Source organism: Equus quagga, chromosome 16, assembly GCF_021613505.1.
Source record: "Equus quagga isolate Etosha38 chromosome 16, UCLA_HA_Equagga_1.0, whole genome shotgun sequence".
In the NCBI taxonomy this organism is placed as follows: domain Eukaryota; kingdom Metazoa; phylum Chordata; class Mammalia; order Perissodactyla; family Equidae; genus Equus; species Equus quagga.
This window is the reverse complement of record NC_060282.1, coordinates 4,820,332-4,839,177: the sequence shown is the minus strand read 5'-3', so window position 1 is coordinate 4,839,177 and position 18,846 is coordinate 4,820,332.

Below are 18,846 nucleotides of genomic sequence, written 5' to 3'. Positions count from 1 at the left end.
TGAGTTCCAGATGGCTGAACGCAGTGACTTCAGGGCATGCTTCTCCCTAGAGAATCCTCATTGCATGGGCTTGAAACACAGCCAGATCGTTAGCCTTTCTGACTCCTAGAAGCAGGGGTCTCCTAACTTCTCAACATGGACAAAGCAGAGCTCTGACCAGAGAAGGCAACCTGCCCTCAGCACAGATCTGACCTCTCATTACCCAGAGACACCAGCCTCATGATCAAGAGCTCTTGAAAGAGTACCTGCCTAGAGATGTTAATGGTCAGGGCTGGTTCTGGGGCCTCCCTTCCTCACGGCCTCTATGGGTGTGGCTGTTCTGCCTGGCACTTCTCATCATTTCCCCTTCCAAGTTGAGGAGGGGCAGTGCTGTTCCAGCAAGAGTCAATCTGCTTGTCTCCAGGGCTTTAACCAAAACAAGGACTCAGGGTGCCGGAGCTCAGTGTAGATGTTCTGCCCAATCAGATCTTCCTCCCTGAACTTGACTAAAGTTCCATTGGGACTCATCAACTTATCAAAGATCTTTATCGACTCTCCTAAAGGAAGTTTTCTAGCAGGGCTGCGCCATAAACCTTTTTGGAAGACCTGTGTTCAGTGTATTAGTAGTAGTGAGAATAGAATCTAGAAGCTCACAGCTGACTCAGATTCCTGCATATTACTGAACTAGGAGCCCATCAATAATTTCAAGGTGTGTCCTGGTTCCACAGACCGCTTAGTTTTCTTGGCCCAATCTGAACAGAAAGGAACTAGATTTCTATTGATCTACCTTCAGGTTCACTGATTCTTCCCTATGTCGTCTCCATTCTGTCAGTCCATCCAGTGAGTTTTTAACTTTATTTTCAGTTCTAAAACTCCCATTTGGTTCCTCTTTAAATCTTTCTGAGATTATTTTTTTCCATTTGTTCCAAGTGTTCATAATTGTTCCCTGGAGCATTTAAAAATCCTTTTCTGATAATTCTAATATCTGTCTTGGTGTTCATATCTTTTTTTCATTCTAGCTGAAATGTCTCTGGCTCTTGGTATGAGTAATCTTGAGCTGTACCTTAGGCTTTTGAGTATTATAAGACTAATTCCTATTAATCTTCTATTTTATCAGATAGTCAACCTGTTTGTTCAGAATGCACATCACTTCTATGGGCTATAGATCAAACGTCAACTCAGTTAATAAAGCGCTTGCAGTGCTATCCTGGTGGATCCCACCTGTGTTACTCAGGGCTAGCATCTCCCCAGGGTCTCCTCAACTCCAGCTGGGGGTGCAATGGGGGAGTGCTGCTTCCCACAGGAGGGAAGTGTGGCAGAAGTCAGCATTCTGCCCACAGGCTGTGAGACAGAGGGGCCACCTCCTCATTACTGCGGGGAGTAGGAGAGAAGTTTCTTCCCATGAATTCTGCTGCAGCAGTGCTCATTGAGGTGGGGGAGGGGCTTGACTTTTCTTGCCTCAAGAGCACGCAGGTGCAATTAAAATGTTTGTATGGCATTGGGTGTCCTTTTCCCAGGCCCTTGGTTAGAGAGTAGATTTTCCTTGGGGTTATTTCTCACCTGTGCCTGTCTGAATTCCCTGGCCGCAGACCTCCCCCATGCCTAGGCAAGGATACACGGGAGGTCAGACAAAAACCCAGGAAACTCATTGCTGTGTTTTTTTTTTTGCATCCCAAGGTCCCTAGCCAGTATACCTTCTTTTCTCCAACTTTCAGAATCTTCTGGTAGGTGAGACTTATGCAGGCCATGGACAGCTTCCAGCCAAAACTGTCAAACCAAGCTGCAGTCTGCGGACAACAGACTACTTCTCAAGACAATGAAATAACCTTGACTTTCTGATTTCCCCAAGATCTCCCTCTTTCATCTACTGCTAGTCCTGCCTGCTATTACAATCTAACACTCCTTGGGAGCCGACTGAATGTTTCTCTGTATAAATTTATCTTTATCCTTTTACTTCTGATCCATTATGGTTGTCTTCTGACACTTAAGCTAAAACCAAGCAACCTTAGGTGTGTGTTCTCAGACCGTGGCTACTGCTGTGAATTTAACTGACTACACTTTTAATCACCTCTTCACCCACAGTCCAGGCAAGGATGACACCATGCCATGCAGGGCCACGTCGGGGAGCAGAGTGAACAACCAGGGGCTTTGGGAAGCAGGCTTTGTAGTAACAAGGGGATGACGTACCCCCTGGTTCCTGTGGGAGGATGTCTGGCTTGTTTGAACAATTCCATGGGCTGGCAGGAAACTTAAACCCAGCATTTAGGGATAAACGGGAGCCGTGCCTGGTCCCTGAATGGGACCTTACGCACAGGAGCAGAGTTGGGAGGGGAACTTACAGTTAGGCCATTCACAGCCCCCGCCCCAGTTTCACCAGACCATGCCGGAGGAACAGTCATCCCCATCCTCACGCTGCAGACCAATAAATAGCTCTTCTTTTAAATGCATCAGAAGGTAATGTCCTACGGATTCCTTCTGGTTCTTAAACTCCCCTCACGTCGTTAATCTCAATCTCTAGTCTTACAACAGTTGACTTCTGTTGAGTTCATTGCAATCCTATGAACAAAACCCAGCTCATTGGGAATATATGGTAATAGTGGGCTATGTTTGCAATAGTCTCTTTGCTCTCTTCAGAGAGATCGCTGTTTGCTTTGTAAGAACTGTTTTACCTACTCAAAGAATCTGCGTACCCGTCGGGTGAACGTAGAGACTAACCCTGTGATAAACAATAGACTCCCAACACTATGTGTGTCCAGTTTAGGTACTGCTTCTATGCAGAGACCAGGCTTACATCTGCCCCCACCCCCCTGCACACTACAGTACCCTGTGTATTGGGAGTAATTGTTAGGCTTTCAGATACTCAGAACCGCCTCCCTCCAATGGGTCATTCTTCCACAAGGGTACCCAGAAACCTCCAAAATGAGGCAAGTGTGGCTACTCAGGAGAATTTCCAAGAGCAATAACTCACTTTTCATGCATGCTATGCAAGCTTTGATTCCCGTAATAGGAATAATACAAATGGAAAGTGGTCAGTAATTTGTCACTCACTCCAGAAAAAGACATTAGTGACACAAGTTCTTCTCTGGAGGCCCAACAATCCAGTTAAATTCATTAGCCATTGTTTTGATGAGAAATCATGTCATTTTTTATTCTTGTAGCTGGGTGAGGAGGAATTCAGGCTAGAATGAACACTTCATGCTGGAACTGTGTAAATATGACCAGTCAGGCACAACAGTCTAGGCTAAAAGAAAAAGCCAGCTGGTTCTCCACAACAGGACAGCTAGACTTTGGACATGTTTTCAGCACTAGAATTTTAGTAACATAGGCCTCTGGCTGCTAGTCCTGTTGATTAAGAACTAATGAGTCTTCAAAGCTACTATACACCTGTTAAATCAGATGTTTCTACAACTATCATACAATAAAAGGAGAGTAACTCAGTCTAACCAGACTGTTCCAAGGACAACCTTCTAACTGGAATTGCTGCAACTGGTGAGAATCTGGATGGTCTTATTTCTTCTGCCTTTGGCCAAAAGGGGCCAATAAGAGGGAACTGGACAGGAAGCGTGTTGATAGCTTTCAACAGGTAGCAGGACTAGAGCTAACAGTCTTACAGAACACCAGTGTTAAATAAGGCTGCTTTACGACAATGATGGAATGAGGCATTAACAAGACCCCTTTGTAGTTACATCTGCACACAGACAAAAAGAACAGGTGCCAAATGCCAAAATGACCACGTATCCTCCTCCTTCCTAACAAGTATGACTTTTCTCTGAATCTTTCACTGGTTGTGTTCTCCATAAGCAGATGATGAGAAAGTCTTATAGGAAGGATGTTTATTAGGCATAGAACCTAAGAAAAGGGAGAAAGTAGGATTGGGTACTTGGGTGCAGGTTCAAAAAAACCTTGAGTCAAAACATCCAGGTCCTTATACTCCCACCTTTGTCAGTCATTGGATGTTGAACACCTGAGAGAGAATCCTGAGAAGCAGCTCAAGTGAGGCAGGCCCTGAAGGAGCTGACAGCTGGAAATGGCTGTCAGCCTCACTCCCCACAGCTGGGCAGCAAGACCTTGGTTAAAGGGGGAGGTCTAGATTTACCGAGATCTAGGTGTTTGGGCTTGTGGAGCTCACTCATTGGTGCACTGGCTATGGAAACTTCCTGGGAATTGTTAGAGAGTTGATATTACTAGCCATTCTAGAATTTCTCAGATTCCCTTTCAAAGACAGATCAATCCAGATGCCTAGTTTTATGAAGTAGTTTCCATTTCGTGTTGGTCTCAGTCCATTGTTCTTTAAAAGTGAAATTCAAACGTAGAGAGGACTTGGCTGAATTAGCTCCATACATTAGGGCATGATGAAGTAGTATTTTCCAGAGAAACTCCAGGGTACAGGTCTCCTAATAGACCCAGATTCCCTCAAAGGATGGCCAAGCCTTGGGATAACTTCTGTTAGATTGAGGTTGAGGGGCTGGAGGGACTGGTAATGAAGCTGGACCCATTGGCAGCATGGTCTTAACTAGATAACAAGGCAAGTTGAAGGCAAGAGAAGCTAGGTGAAATGGCTTAAGACACTTTTCTCGGCTTTCTGTCATCTTTGATCTGTATGGGAGGCAGAAGGAAGAAGAGAGCCAACTTGAAGTTTTCCATCTAATGTGGGGGCTGTGACCCATGAAATTAGGGAGGTAGGAAGCAGGAGCCACACTATGTACTGAGTTCTGCTCGCTCAGATTCTAATAGGAGATTGAAAAGTTAAGGTGGGTGATCCTTGTCAAGGTATATTTGGGAGAGTTGGTTACTGAAGACAGAGCCAATCTAAAGAAAGACATCTAGAATCTTTGGCTTCTTAATCACTAATTCCTTCCTCAGGCTTGAATACCCTAAAGCATATGAGAACTTGGGTATATGTCTCCATGATCAGTAGGTCACATGGCATTATGCAGGAGCCATCATGGGTTTTACCCTCTTTTTGGAGAAGCAATAAGTTCCTAGGTTCATAAAATTCTTATCTCTACCAAATTTCCAGCTTAAAAAAAAAGTAGCTAGAGGATAATCTCATTTGTAGAAAACTTATATTAAAAACTTGCATAAATCCGATGAAATCAGAATGACCAGCGTGGGAATAAGACCAACCTTAACAAGGTTATAAAATTAGGAATCCCTCTACTCTTCCTGCCAGAGTGTGAAGCTGAGTCATGTCCACAGTCACTCAGGAGGTTTTTAGAGCTACGTGCCATACTCTGTCAGAAAGGTGCCTGTACCCATCCACTTAGCATACCCTCAAAGGGAAGATCACATCCACTTGTATAGTTCTGATAAGTGGATTCTAATCAAAGTGTCATCAGGACCCAAAGTTTGAAGTGCATGACTATTCCTCCAGCTTGGTTGTCCTCAAGGAAACGTTTTATTCCCTGGAAGTTTTGACCTTTTTGTAACCAACAGCTGTCGCTAAATTCCCAATTTGCATACTTGCACGCAGTACTTAATTCATAATGACACAGACAGAAGACTGTTTCAGAGAGGCATATCTGAAGAGCTAGATGAAAGGACTTATTTTTTGCTATGTGAAATATCCAAGCAGGAGGCTCAGAATGTACGCTACCTCGTTATCCATTAATAAGCAATATTTTTTCAAATTTGACTAGGAATTATGGGTACAAACATATTGGTTTGATTCTTGGTGATGTAAAGGGTTCCTCCCAACTCTATTCAGTTTCTACACAGATGGCCCCTCCGTGTAGCCATGGTTAACAAACACGAGAGGATGGTCCTAGGACTAGGCAAGCTGCTATTTCACAGCTTGAGAAAGTCAAGAGGAGTTTAAACTGGCAGAGTTAGATTGTGTGCTAAATTACAGCAGTGTTTACTAGTAACTAAATTTCAAAAGGATGCAAAAAACTTAATCTCTACGTGAAATCTACACTTTTCTGCAAGGATAACATTGACTTTGACAAACATCTTTTCTACTAAGGAGGTTTTGGGGAGTTTGGTCACTTTTTAAGCTGCTCTTGCTCTTTTCCTTTGCTTTTGCACCAAGAATATGGAGACGTTAAAACAATCTATCCCTTGTTCCTTCTCCTTGTAAAGCAAAAAAAAAAAAAAAAAACTGGGGAAAAACGGATTTCTAGAGATGCAAGAGGATAGAAGTTGAGGCAACTACCAGAGACGCCAGGAGCTCAAGAAGAGAGAGAGCCGTCTCTTAAGGGACTCCCCTCTGCCCAAAGTCTTCCCAAGTGCTTCCTCCGTTTGAGATTGGAAACTTCCAGTCATCAGCATCCAGGACTACTCTTGCTGCCTGCCTGGTGTGAGAACTGCCACAAGACTCCACCATTCAACGGCACCTCTCTGATATGCCAGCCACATCCCTTGCATACATGGTGAATGTCAGAGTAAACAGATCTGGTTATCTTGGCTGCTTCTCCCTATCTATAGTGGCAAAGTGGTAAATTCTAATCAGTTTTATCTCAGATACATGGTCTCTGGGTTTCAGAATGATTCCTGCCATAGCAAGCTTGATAGTACCATTGAGGCTGGGAAAATGAAGCTTGGTGTTTTGAAAGTTGAGTTCCCTCCTCAAGGGATGAGATCCCACCTGTATCAATTGGGGTGATGCTGGTGCAAAATGTTAGAGTCCGCTGGTATCTTCAGTGGCACTCTTGAAGGGGACAAACAAATGGATCATGACCTCTACCCTTTCTTCTGACACCCCTATGTTTTTATGCCCATGATTCTCTCCTGTAACAACTTTTTCAGGACTGTCAGCAATGCTTCCTACACTCACAACAGCTTGGGTCCCTCAGTTAAAGTCATCTTTAGTATAGTGGAGGAACTCATGACCACAGTTCACATCATCACGGCCCCCCAGAAGGCTGCGGATGACCTCTCTGACAGGTTGGTGTGAAGGCCTTGAGTTTCAATAACGTTACTGCACTTTCTGGTTCTTAGACTGTGGGCAAGATCATCCCTGAGATGAATGGAATGTTCCTTGGAAAGGCGCTCCCTCTTCCTACCCCAAAGTGTCTGTCATGGATCCAACCTATCAGCCAAATTTGGTGACATTAAGAAGGTGATAAAGCAAGAGCTGAAGTGACAATGAAGGGCACCTGCTGAGTAACTTGGTACCAGAAAAGGGCTGTCCTGGCCAGCGTGCAAAACCTAGATACCTACTATTCAGAGTTTATAAATTGCCAACCCAACTGTGAGAGACTTCTCTGTATAGTAGCTTAGTTTGTCTCAAGAGTCTGGTCAATTCTTTGTAACCTGAAATTTTGGCAAAGGTAGACTTTAAAGCTGAGAACCAGATCCTACAATTTGCTGAGGAATAGATGATGTAGGTACCACATCCAGACCCCCAGCTTGTCACTTGCGTCTTGGTGCATACCTTTGAACTAGTTCGTATGTACCTGTAACCTGAGAAACGGTACGAAATGTATGTCATAGGGTTTATATCTATCTTTCTTCAATGCAGAGATTACAAATTCTAATATCTCTGAAGTCAGGCAGAGGGTTCAGGTCAGGGAAGAGCGCCAGGTATACCGTGTTGACTACCCAACAAGAGCTCACGCCCTGCTGAAAGGGGAAATGGCTTCTCAGCCCAAAGCTATTTTTACTGTATATGAACTCAAACAGTATTGCCAGATCATTCCATTTTTCAATAAAAGCTGGAGGTTTGGATTTATATATGAAATCGCTGGGTTTATAAAAACTAACTCAAAATCTGTTTTTAAAAAAGTCTCATACAGAGTATATAATTGTTTAGTTTTGCATATTCTAGAACTCCATGTAATCTATAGTGGAAAAAAATCCAAACAGTGGTTGTCTCTAAGGAAACAGAACAGGGGTTGATTGGAAAAGGGTATTAGGGAAACTCCTGGAATAGTGATGACTTTATGTCGATAGGGGTTTGAATTACTGGTGCGTGTGCTTACCAAAACTGAACGACACACGTAAGATCTGCACGTCTCATCATATCTGGTTTTTACTTCAAAGGGAAAAATAAGAACTAGAAACATATTGAACTAGAGCATGCATATTAACTAAAATAATTGAAGTATCTAGGGCAAAGAGAGTTGATGCCTGTAACACACTTTGAAATGCATCAAAAACGTTTGGAAGATATGCAATAACACCAATATTAAAATTTTTGTTTCAATTTTGTCATAGTATTAAAGGGGAAAAACTACAAAATGCCTGAAAGTCAAAGCTGATAGCTTAACACTTTCGTATTAGCATTTATTCACTTGGGGAAAAACACAATATTGTAAGCCATACCGGTTTCTCTTTTCCAACTGATTGTATTAAGCCATACATCGCTACTATATCGCTGGAAACAAGGAATTGCAGTTTGTGTAAAAGCAAATTATAATCATCAATCACCATAGACATTATGGATAATAAATGAAAATAGAAGCTGCTTAGTTGGTAAGTACTTCACAGACATTTTGTCTTAATTCTCACAGCAGACCTCCTAGGCAGTTACTCTTATAAACCACGCCTTACTCATGTGGGCACTCAGCCTTAAGAAATTTAAGGCTTAATTTAAGTAAACTTAAAACAGAATTCAAACTGAAAATCAGTCTGTAGGATCCGTTCAATGGGTAGTCTGGAGTGAGGTGCAATTTTGTCTTCGTAAGAACTTAAATTATTAAAAGATGTTCTGAGCAAACATGCCTTTTAAATCATCACAATACTTCATGCCAATTCAAAGAAAATTCCAAATTGGTGTAATATGGTAAAACAGAAAAAAGAAGAGGATTATAGGTTGATCATGGCCAGAAAGTTCTAGTTTACCACTTTTCTGTGAACTTTTCATCAGGTGTGATTATGCTAATAATTTATAGCAAAAAGGAAAATTTAGTTGTGTACATTCCAGTGGAAATCCAGTATATCACATGACAAACAAAAGGAAATTCTTAATTGCCAAATGAAGAGAGCGGAGCAATGAATTGATACATACTTTATAGACTCAAAGTGAAAACTTTGGGTTAGGGGACCAGTGGGATGAGTGGCCAGGACATTGCCCAGGCAGGGCCGTGGGCACAAGGACCCAGGACCGGAGCTCCGTCAGCTTGGCTGACGTGTTCCTTCTGCCACACAATGCTTCCACCTAACTTTCTAAATTTAAGTGGGGCTCCTGTGTCTCTGCTTTCTCTCCATTGTTCTTATTACTGTTGAACGAAACCAGTCCACGTGTAAAAGTAGCCTGTTGTGTCAGAGGAGGTGCAATTTTGGCTGAACCTCTGAGGACCTGCTTCATGGCTGGGAGAGATTCCCAAGGGGTCTCTAGTGTCCGAGAACCACAGAGCTGGTGAAGGAGGAGGCAGGTCAAAGAGTGCTCATCTCCAAGTTCATGTTCAGTCCTAATTCAATGATGTATTAGGACTTTTGGAGCACCCAGTCTACATTCTCCACATTCCTGCTAAGGTTTGGGGCTGAGAAACACAAGATAGAGGCATTCCTCGGTTCTGTGGACTATGCCGGGGCTAAATACTCCAACCTTAACTCAATAACAGGAGCCAGGTGGAGTTGAGTCCCCCGACACAGCCAGGATTGGACTGAACACAAACCTTATTTGCGGGAAGATGACCTGAGCCGGGGTCAGCTCCTGGGCCAGGGAGGAAGGGGGTGTGCGTGAATGGCCAGTGTGGCCACAAGAAGTACATTCCTGAGGTTCCTAGTCCCTCTACTATGCCTACACCCCACATCAGCTGGGCACCTCTGCCTGTGCTTATAAAAAGCCAAGATCCTCATCCTGCCAAGAAAGCAACATTATGGTCATGGAGCGCCCAGCTTTGTAAAACTGGGACCCTTCCCAGGAGATTGCTTCCTCCGTGGTGGAGCAGGTCCAAGATTTCTTAATTCTCGTTCCTTGGAATCATTTGATCTCGATGTACAGCTGAGCTGAGAGGCCAGCATCTCCTGGAGAACTCACAGTGAGCTTTCCCAGAGCACAGCCCTGACTCTCACCTGCCTGGCCTCTGAAGGCAGGACAGTCGCAGCTTCATGACACTAAGAGGCTCAGGAAGTTATTCCCAAGCAGCCCGCCCTTCTGATGGGTGATCAGATTCCCACTGTGTGGGTACATGAGAGGATGAGGCAGGAAGGAAGCAGGGCTGGTCTGTGCAAAAATTAACCAGCCTGTGACCACAGGAGCCAGGACAGTACATGTTGGACCAGATTGTGAAGATGCTTGATCAAAAAGACTTGAATTAAAATGGGATAAAGGATAGTTCATTGATTTGGAGACACTTTCTCAGAGTACACTCTAGCAAGGACCTTATGGGACAGTGGAAACTCGCTGCAGATGGCACCTGTTCAGCATGGGCTTTTCTTAGGCTTATAAGTGAAATGCTTGCATTGCTCTGGCAGACAGCAGAGAAAGGGGTGAAGGGACCCAGGGAAGTGGGCATACTGGAAAGTGTATGATGAGTCCTAGAAGATGAATAGATGGCTATGCCCCTGAGGCTTGGAGGACACAGCTTCATGAATGGCACACAACCATTAGGAATGCACTGGTGAGAGGGGCACAATGATGGCTCCCCTACAGGACAGAGCTGATGGTAGGAGAGAGGTTCATGGAGCTTGGCTCACTAATTAGCAGTGGAGTTTATTCCAGACCCTCAACCCAAGCAATAGAGGCCAGAGGGCAGCACTTAACCACCCAATGGTTGACAAGGTGACTGTTTAAGCCAAGAGGCCGTGGTCTTCAAAGAACAGTGGAGATGGCTAATAGAACATGTCTTCAGATACTAAGCAGTACAATTCCTGGCTTCATAACTATTTTGTCCCATGAATATGATCAAAAGAAAGTGAGAATGAAGAACAGGAGACAGAGCAGACTCAAGATCTCTTGCCTGATTCCTGGACCTAAGATAGTCTTTATACTCTTCACCCCTTGACTGAAGAGGTGGCCAAATACCCAAAGAACCTTCAACACCACAAGTATGTATTCTCACAATTTGACCAGTTCTTTCCCAAAAAGACCTATGGTCGTTTACTCCAGACTATATTCAGAGGAAAGGAGAAAACCCACTGTTCCAATGACTATTAAGATACAAGATATAAGTTGACATTAACAGCCAAAAATCTCTATATTCATCATGGCTCCTGGTCAAATGGGGTCATTTGGGAGTCAGGCTGCAAATACACACTTAGACAAGGCCCAGTTCTCGCTGGGCCCATTACATCTGCAGACACACCTGGTGGTCATTTCTCCAGTCCCTAGATATGTGACTGGGAATGACATCCTTGATGTGAAGTCACCCTTACTTTACCTCCTTGGCCTGGGGAATAAGAGCTATCATCTTAGCCAAGGCCAAATGGAAGCTCTTTAAACTGTCTCTTCCCCCAACAAAATAACCTAAACAATATTGCATCCCAGGGTGATGGAGAAGATTCATGCCCCACTTGATACTAAGGATGCAGGAGTGGTTGTCCTGTTAAGTTCCCAATTGTTGAGCTGTCTTACCTCTACAGAAGTTGGAGAGATTCTGCAGAATGACCAGAGACCTCCATGAGCTCAACAAAGTCCTGCCCTCAGCTGCTGTGGCAGGCACAGCATTCTTGCTAAAGCAAGTTAATGCACTCAAGTGCATCAGGCGCTCACTCCGTACCCATTGATTTGACAAATGCATTACTTTACATCTCGATGAAGAAAGAGGATGAGAAGCACTTTGCATTCACACAGAGCATTCAACAATATGAACTCAGTTTTCTTCCAAGCCTATGTCAACTACTCTGCTCTGTTATATTATAGTTCAGAAAGATGGAACCAGCTGAGCATTCTGCAGAACATCAAGATATCCATTACATCAACAATGTCATGCGGCTCACGCATGATGAGTAAGAGGGGGCTAGCACGCAGGAGGCCTTGGTAAGACACATGCACCTCAGAGGGTGGGAGTAAAACTCTGAGGATTTTGGGAAATTGCTGTTTCGGTAATATTAGAATCAAAAGGTCAAAGCATGCTGGGACATCTCTGCAAAGGAAAAGACAATTTGTGGCATCTTGCATCTACAACCACAAAGAATTACAATACCCAATAGGCCTCTTGGGGTTCTAGAGACCACGATCCACATCTAGGTATACTGTTCCAACCCACATAGTGGATGACATGAAAGAGGCTGCTAGCTCTGTGTGAGGCTGAGAGCAGGGAAAAGTTCTACAAGTCCAGGCTGAGGGGGAAATGGCCCTTACATGTGGGTCATACTGTCGGGCAGGTCCTGGGGTGTTGGAGATGTCAGTGGTGGGCAAAGGGGCACGTGGAGTTCATGGCAAACTGCCATGAGAAAATCACACTGCAGGTTCCTAGAGTTCTACAGCAAGGCGTGCTTTCGGCTTACAGCACCGCGGAAAACTGTCCTGATAAACCAGAGTAATGGCCTGCTGTATATGCAGCTGAAGCACCAACTTGCGCAATACTCTCTGAGGATGGTGCCATCCTTCAGGACTCAGAATGCACACTAAATAGAACTCTATAATTCAGGATTTTAAATGCACGCTAAATAGAAGAACTCTATATGTCATTCTATCGCAATAGAAAGAACTCATGAGTCTAGAAACCAAGCAGCGGAAGTAGGTGTGACCCCACTTACCATCATTCCCAATGACCCACAGGGACTTTTGTGCTTATCATCTCAAATTCAATTCTGCAAGATTGAAGGTCCTAGTTCCAAGAGGAGTGAGACTTGGTATAGGGAGGGAGGAGGGGTTCATTCTTGCCAGAGGACACAGCAAGGATCCCATTGAAGTATAAGATATGACTGCAGCCCAGGCACTTTGAGCACCTTGTGTCCAGGACCATCAGGCAAGAAGAGAAGTCACCATCCAGACAGGGGTGACTGACCCTGGTGCAGGTGGAGGTACAGCTTCCACTATATAAGGAGGGCAGAGACGGGGAGATATGTGTTGCTCAGGTGATCCACTTGGACACTTATTGGTATTCCCTTGCTCAGTTGTGACTGTGAGTGGACAAGCACAGTAACTCAGACTGAGACATGTGTGCCTACTAGGGGCTCCGACCCTTCAGGGATGAGAGTTATTTTATACAACCTCAGCCAGCAAGTGCAGCAGAGGTGGTAGCTGAAGGGTCAGAGGAGTCTTAGGTTGTGGAAGAGGGAGATGATGGGTACCAGCTGCAGCTCTGGGACCAACTGCAGTGACATGCACTGTGGATCATCCTGCTAGCCCCCTTTTCCTCCTCTGCTCAGGAAGGACAGGCCTACCAGGGCCCAGGAAGAGCTGTTCCCTGTAGTTGGCTGAGACCACAGTGGTGCCACTGTGTCCTCTGCTTGATTTCCTTCAGACTGTGGCCAACATGATTCAGACTTTCTGAAAGAACTTCTGCCTGACAGTTCATAGGATCTCTGGAAATGATGCCCACGTCTTTTCCTTGGAAGGGTATTGGGGTACTTTAAGAAATCCAAAGGCTCCTTGTTCTTCCTCCGTAGCAAAATGTCTACCCTACCTGATTTCCAGGAAGAATGCCATCTGTCCTATGAACTAAGTCTTACACAGTATCCAGCAGAATGTGTTGGTGTTTCTTAGAAGGTTTTGGGAGAGGTGCTTCCATTGAGTTAATTCAGTGGTTCTGCAAATGAAGCGAATTGACCTAATTCTAAAGTGTTGGGTGCTTGGAACAAAAGTCAAATAGAGCAGCTTCCTGGACTTACTAAGAGTTGCTTTCCCCAGAATTTGAGTCAATGCTTTCCTGTGGCACTTGAGCGTCTTATCACGGACAGGACTATGATAGAAGAATCAAATGTGGAAGCTACCAGTGACTAGAACAGTTGATTCTCATGATGACATTAATCCAAGGAAGTGAGATCTTCTAAGTTACATTATTTTTCCTGTTATCTTACCAGGACTGAAGGTAGCAGAGCCCAAAGAGAAGGAAATATGCTTCAGAGTATGCATGTGGCTCTTGACAGTGGAGGCAAAGTCCTCAATGGTTGTGGGAACAGGAGTTCGATTCCCGGGCCACCAGGGGCTTCCTGACACTTGCGTTGCCAGATCTCCATGTCCTAGAACAATCCCTACATCAGGTTCCTCAGACACAGACAAGGAGAGGGCCTGGAAGATGCTACAAATAAAGGCTTCTTGGGGTCAAAGACCTCCAGTCAAAGGCCAGTGGAAATTGGGACTGAGACACTGGCGGGAGACTTGGTGGAGCAGAGGACTTTTAGCACAGTGAGAATACGGTCTGATACCATAATGGTAGGTATATGTCACATACATCTGTCCAAACACAGCATGTACAACATCAAGAGCAAACCCTAAGGTAAACTGTGGGCTCGGGGTGATAATGATGCAATGATGTAAGTTCATCAAATGTTACAAATCTACCATTCTGATGTGGGATGCTGATAGTGGGGGATGCTGTGCATGTGTGAAGGCAAGAGGCATATGGAAAACATCTGTACCTTCCTCTCAATTCTGCTGTGCTCCTAAAACTGCTGGAAAAAATAGTTTTTATACAAAAAGAGAATTAGCCTGAATATTCCCCTAGTCTAAGCGGGAATGGGACTTTCTATTCTACATCCATGGCTTGATATTCTACGTTCCCCGACTGGGTCAACGCCCTGTCCCCCTGCCACTACCTCTGACTGGTGCATCTCTCTTGGAGATATGCACTGTGGCTGGGCCTGGCTAGGGTGAGCATGAGGAAATAAGCAATGTAAGGAAAGATCTGAAGCAATGCCTGCCCCCTCGGGCTACGCTGCACAAAGAGCTGCAAATTGACGTAGGTGTTGCTTGGTAAGTTTTTTCACAGGCCCAGAAGGGTCACAAAGTAATTGCACTTTCATTAGTCCGCAGAGGAGAGAGAGAGGATTTATCAGCCTGCTCCCTGTTGTCTATTTCTTCCTATAGGTCAAGGTTTACCCCAAGTGCAGCTGGACCCCATACTTCAGGCACCTTCAGTGTCTTCCATGTCATGGTGTTTCAACCAGATCTCAAAGTAGACCTGCAACAGACCAGCCTGTCACTCAAAGTAATAAGATGGTCAAAAAATCCTAAAATACACAGAAGATTATTATCATACTCTACATCTCTAAAATAAGGCATTCTGAGAAGTCTCATAAGTGGAATGTGTCCACCTTGGGAATCAATGATTCCCTTCATGAAAACGACTTCCCTTCAGAAGGAAGGCATTCACCCTGCTTCCCACAGGGATCAACTGATGCACACTCAGCACCCTGCAGCCATGGGGTTAGCACTAGAACAGTTGACACACCCTGGCATGGGATTCTGGAGAGCTCATGGCTTACTTTGGTGTGACTCAACTGCTCATTCCTGAGGGGTCTGAGCCCCTGATAACTACCTCTTCTAAGAGTAGTGTTGCTGTACTTGTCCATTAACATTCACATTGGGTAATGAAGGACCAAGATGTGTCCAAGGGGACCAGTAAATGCCATAGATCTTCCACTCTGCTACCTCGTGTGACAGAAATCCTATCTCATCTTGACGATCAGGGCCAATGCCCCTTTCAAGATGGTGAGCCCTCTTCTTGCCTGCTGGTCCTGGACACAAGAAACCTAAGTACCCATACAGCAGCCATAACTGTAGAGTCAACAGGACCCTCTGGCAAGAGTGTGCTGTCTTTAAGGAACAGAATCTAGTCTAACCTTGCAGAGCCAAGAGTTGCAGGAACAGAAAGTACAAGTCTCCCAGTGTTTCATTGGTAGTTACAGCAAGTTGGGGCCTCTCCTGTTTCCACCCCTTGGTTCCCACACCCATGTGTTCCTGCACTGGAGGAAGAGCACCAGAGAGGCATCTGTTTAGTGCATATACAGCATCCTGGAGGCTGGTGCCCATCCTTGCAGAGAATTGCCTCTGAGCTGGTGCTTCAGCTGTGACTTTAGGAGTAGTTCCAATGCTCTATCAGGCCAGCACCCTCTGAAAGGTGCAGTATATGATACAACCACTGGATCCCAGGGTCTCCCCAGCATCTTTCACTGTAAAGTGACTTCACTGGTCAGATGCTGTATCAGTCCATGCTATGAGTCAGATATCCAGTAAACCCTCAAAAGTGGTTCTTGCTTGAGGTTCTGATGGTAGAAAATACAATACATACCCAGAATATATATCAACTTGAGAATGAATTGCTGACCCCTCCAGGAAGGAAGGAGCCCACCCAATAAAGTAAAGGACACGAAGTGGCCAGTTTGTCTTCTTGAGGTACGGTGCCGTGTTGGAGGCCTCAAAACTGGTCCCTACTGCTGGCAAGGTGGACGCTCAGAAGCAGCAGGAGCTATGTTTGCCTTGGTGGGTAAGAGTCCTTGCTGTTGGGCCCTTGGGTAGCCTCCATCACTGCCACCAAAGCCACTCTCTTCATATGCCCATTGCACTATTTTTCACATGGCTGCTGATAAATGCCAGCTAATGTATATTTAACAGATTTATTGAGACATAATTCGTATTCATTTAAGATGCACAACTGAGGGATTTTTGTATATTCAAAGTTGTACAATCATTACCACTATCTAACCTTAGAATATTACCCCAAAGAGAAACTCGGTACCCATTAGCACTCATTACTTATTCCCTCCAGACATTCCATAATCTCTAGGCAAACACTACTCTATTTTCTGGTTCTATGAAATTGCCTATTCAAGAGAGTAGTGTAAATGGAATCACACAACATGTGGCCTTTTTACCTTGGTTCTTTCACTTAGCATCACGTTCTCAAGGTTCATCCATGCTGTAGCATGTGTCACTACTTCATTCCTTTATGTCAAGGACTGGCTAATATTAAATCGGCTAGAGTAATATTCTCTACTGGATTGCTTAGTGGTTCCTCCATGGTGGACATTAACATGAGCTACAAAGGTCTTTATGCTTCTCTACTTCATGTTCACTCCCATGCGTTGATCTGAAAATCAGCTCAGGCAAGCAATCATGGCGGCACTGAGAGCAACAAAGTTCAGCCTCCTGCTCATCCATGCTGGCTTCCTATCAAACAAGAGATAGTGGGTTGGTGTTATGAATGTATATATACACATATATAGACACAGCAGTGCCTACACTGGCTGCTCTGGCTTCTGGAGGAAGTGCCACCTCCCAACCTCTACTGCTTTGGGGCCTATCATTCCCATTGAAAGATGAGCCAAGTTTTGTGGGCACCTCCACTGTCATCAGCCCTGGCCTACAGAGTAGCCACCACTGAAATTCTTAGTGGTGCTGTGTCCCTCTCACAAGGCACATTCCTGATGGCCTTCCTGAAGGACGTGCCCTAGGGACACAGAATGGGCAGAACCCTTGGTTATTCTGGCCTCACATATCTCCTCCCTTGCACGCCCTAAAATCCTTTCCTCTGCCATCTGCCACAGCAGTTCTGGTGTTACATCTTCACACAGCCTAGGTCGTTGCATTTTACAGACTTGTATGAGCCACTTTCACAGCAAGTTTGTCCCATCCCTTGAGCTTCTTGTCCAGGGTTTAGATCCAAATCCCTGGGCAAGTGTCCCACCACCAATAAACTCCCTTATCTAGACTTATATTCTGGGCCCTCAATCAAGATCCCTCGAATTCCAGTTCCAGCCTGCTCCCTCAGCTCCTATGAGTTCATGCTAACTCTTGCAGCTCATTGGGAGAATGGTCCATTTCCTGTTATCAGGCACAGCACCTTCCTGGCTGGGTTATACTGCGACTTATCCTTAGTTTTCAGCCTGGAGGCCAGGAGAGGAAGTGGAACCCATTGGGTCCCTTGTGCCTTGCAGAGAAGTCTCTGCAGTGTCTTCCCACACTTGAAGTGCAGGATGTTGGGGGGAGTGTCAGCTGATAGGGAGGGGGACCACCTCTGTAGGCTCTGAGGGGCCAGGAGAGTCTGGGGAGCCAAAATCTTCAAGGACACCTCCCAGATAGCCCCATCCCATATTTGACAAAGCAAACCTGCCTCACTTGAGCTTTCATTTGACTCCACAACTTATAAAATCTTACTGCTAAGCCTTAAGTTTGGTCTTTAGCTTTTTCTGCTCTCCCACTGTAAAAATGGAGGCCCCTTTGTGACCTAAGGAGATACTCTGGCCTCCATACACTTCTCACTTGTTTAACTGCCCTCCACTCTTCAGTGTCCCCGAGAGCAGCACTGCCACTTAATACCCAGTCAATTCCAATCCCCCAAATGCCTGAACCATCACACCAGCCTTGATGTTCCCTCCCTCAAGGATACTCTCCCAAGTCACTACCAGTGAAGGTTTTAGAAGCTTGGCCACTGCCTCATGCCAATGACCATTCATGTCCCCTATTAACCCAGGAGGGTTCCCTGGTTCAGTCCCCAAACCCCTTCTTACCTGCTACTTTTTCAGACCACTCCTGGTATCAACCGTGTCAGTTAAGACTTCCAGAGTAGAAGTTGAGATGGAGTTAGGAATGCAAGAGGTTTATTGGGGTAACACCCATGAGCAACAGAAGGAAAAGAAGCAGAGGTGGACACAAAGGGCTTGGGGCAGAGTGCAAGTATGACACAGTCTCAGACAATCCAAGTTGGAGCTCAAGAGCAAAGATTACCCATTAGGGAAGTCCTATATATGTGGTCAGGCCTTAGCACCCCACCCTGCTTGGTCATTGGGAAGAACGTGGCCTCAACTCAAAAGCTCAGCAGAACCTGAAGACCTAACGGGGAGGTGCTTAGCTGAATGGCAAGTTTATTCTTGGAGGGAGGTCTCAGCAGCACACCTCCACATCTGCCATACAAGTTTTGTGTTACATGTCGTCAAGTCAGCTCTGACTCCTGGTGACCCTGTGAATGAGTGATGTCCACAATGTCCCGTCCTCAGCAGCCCTACCCAGCTCCTGTAGACTCTTGCCTATGGCTGCCTTTATGGGGTGGGCCATCTTATATTTGGTCTCCCTCTCCCTGCTGCCTTGTACTT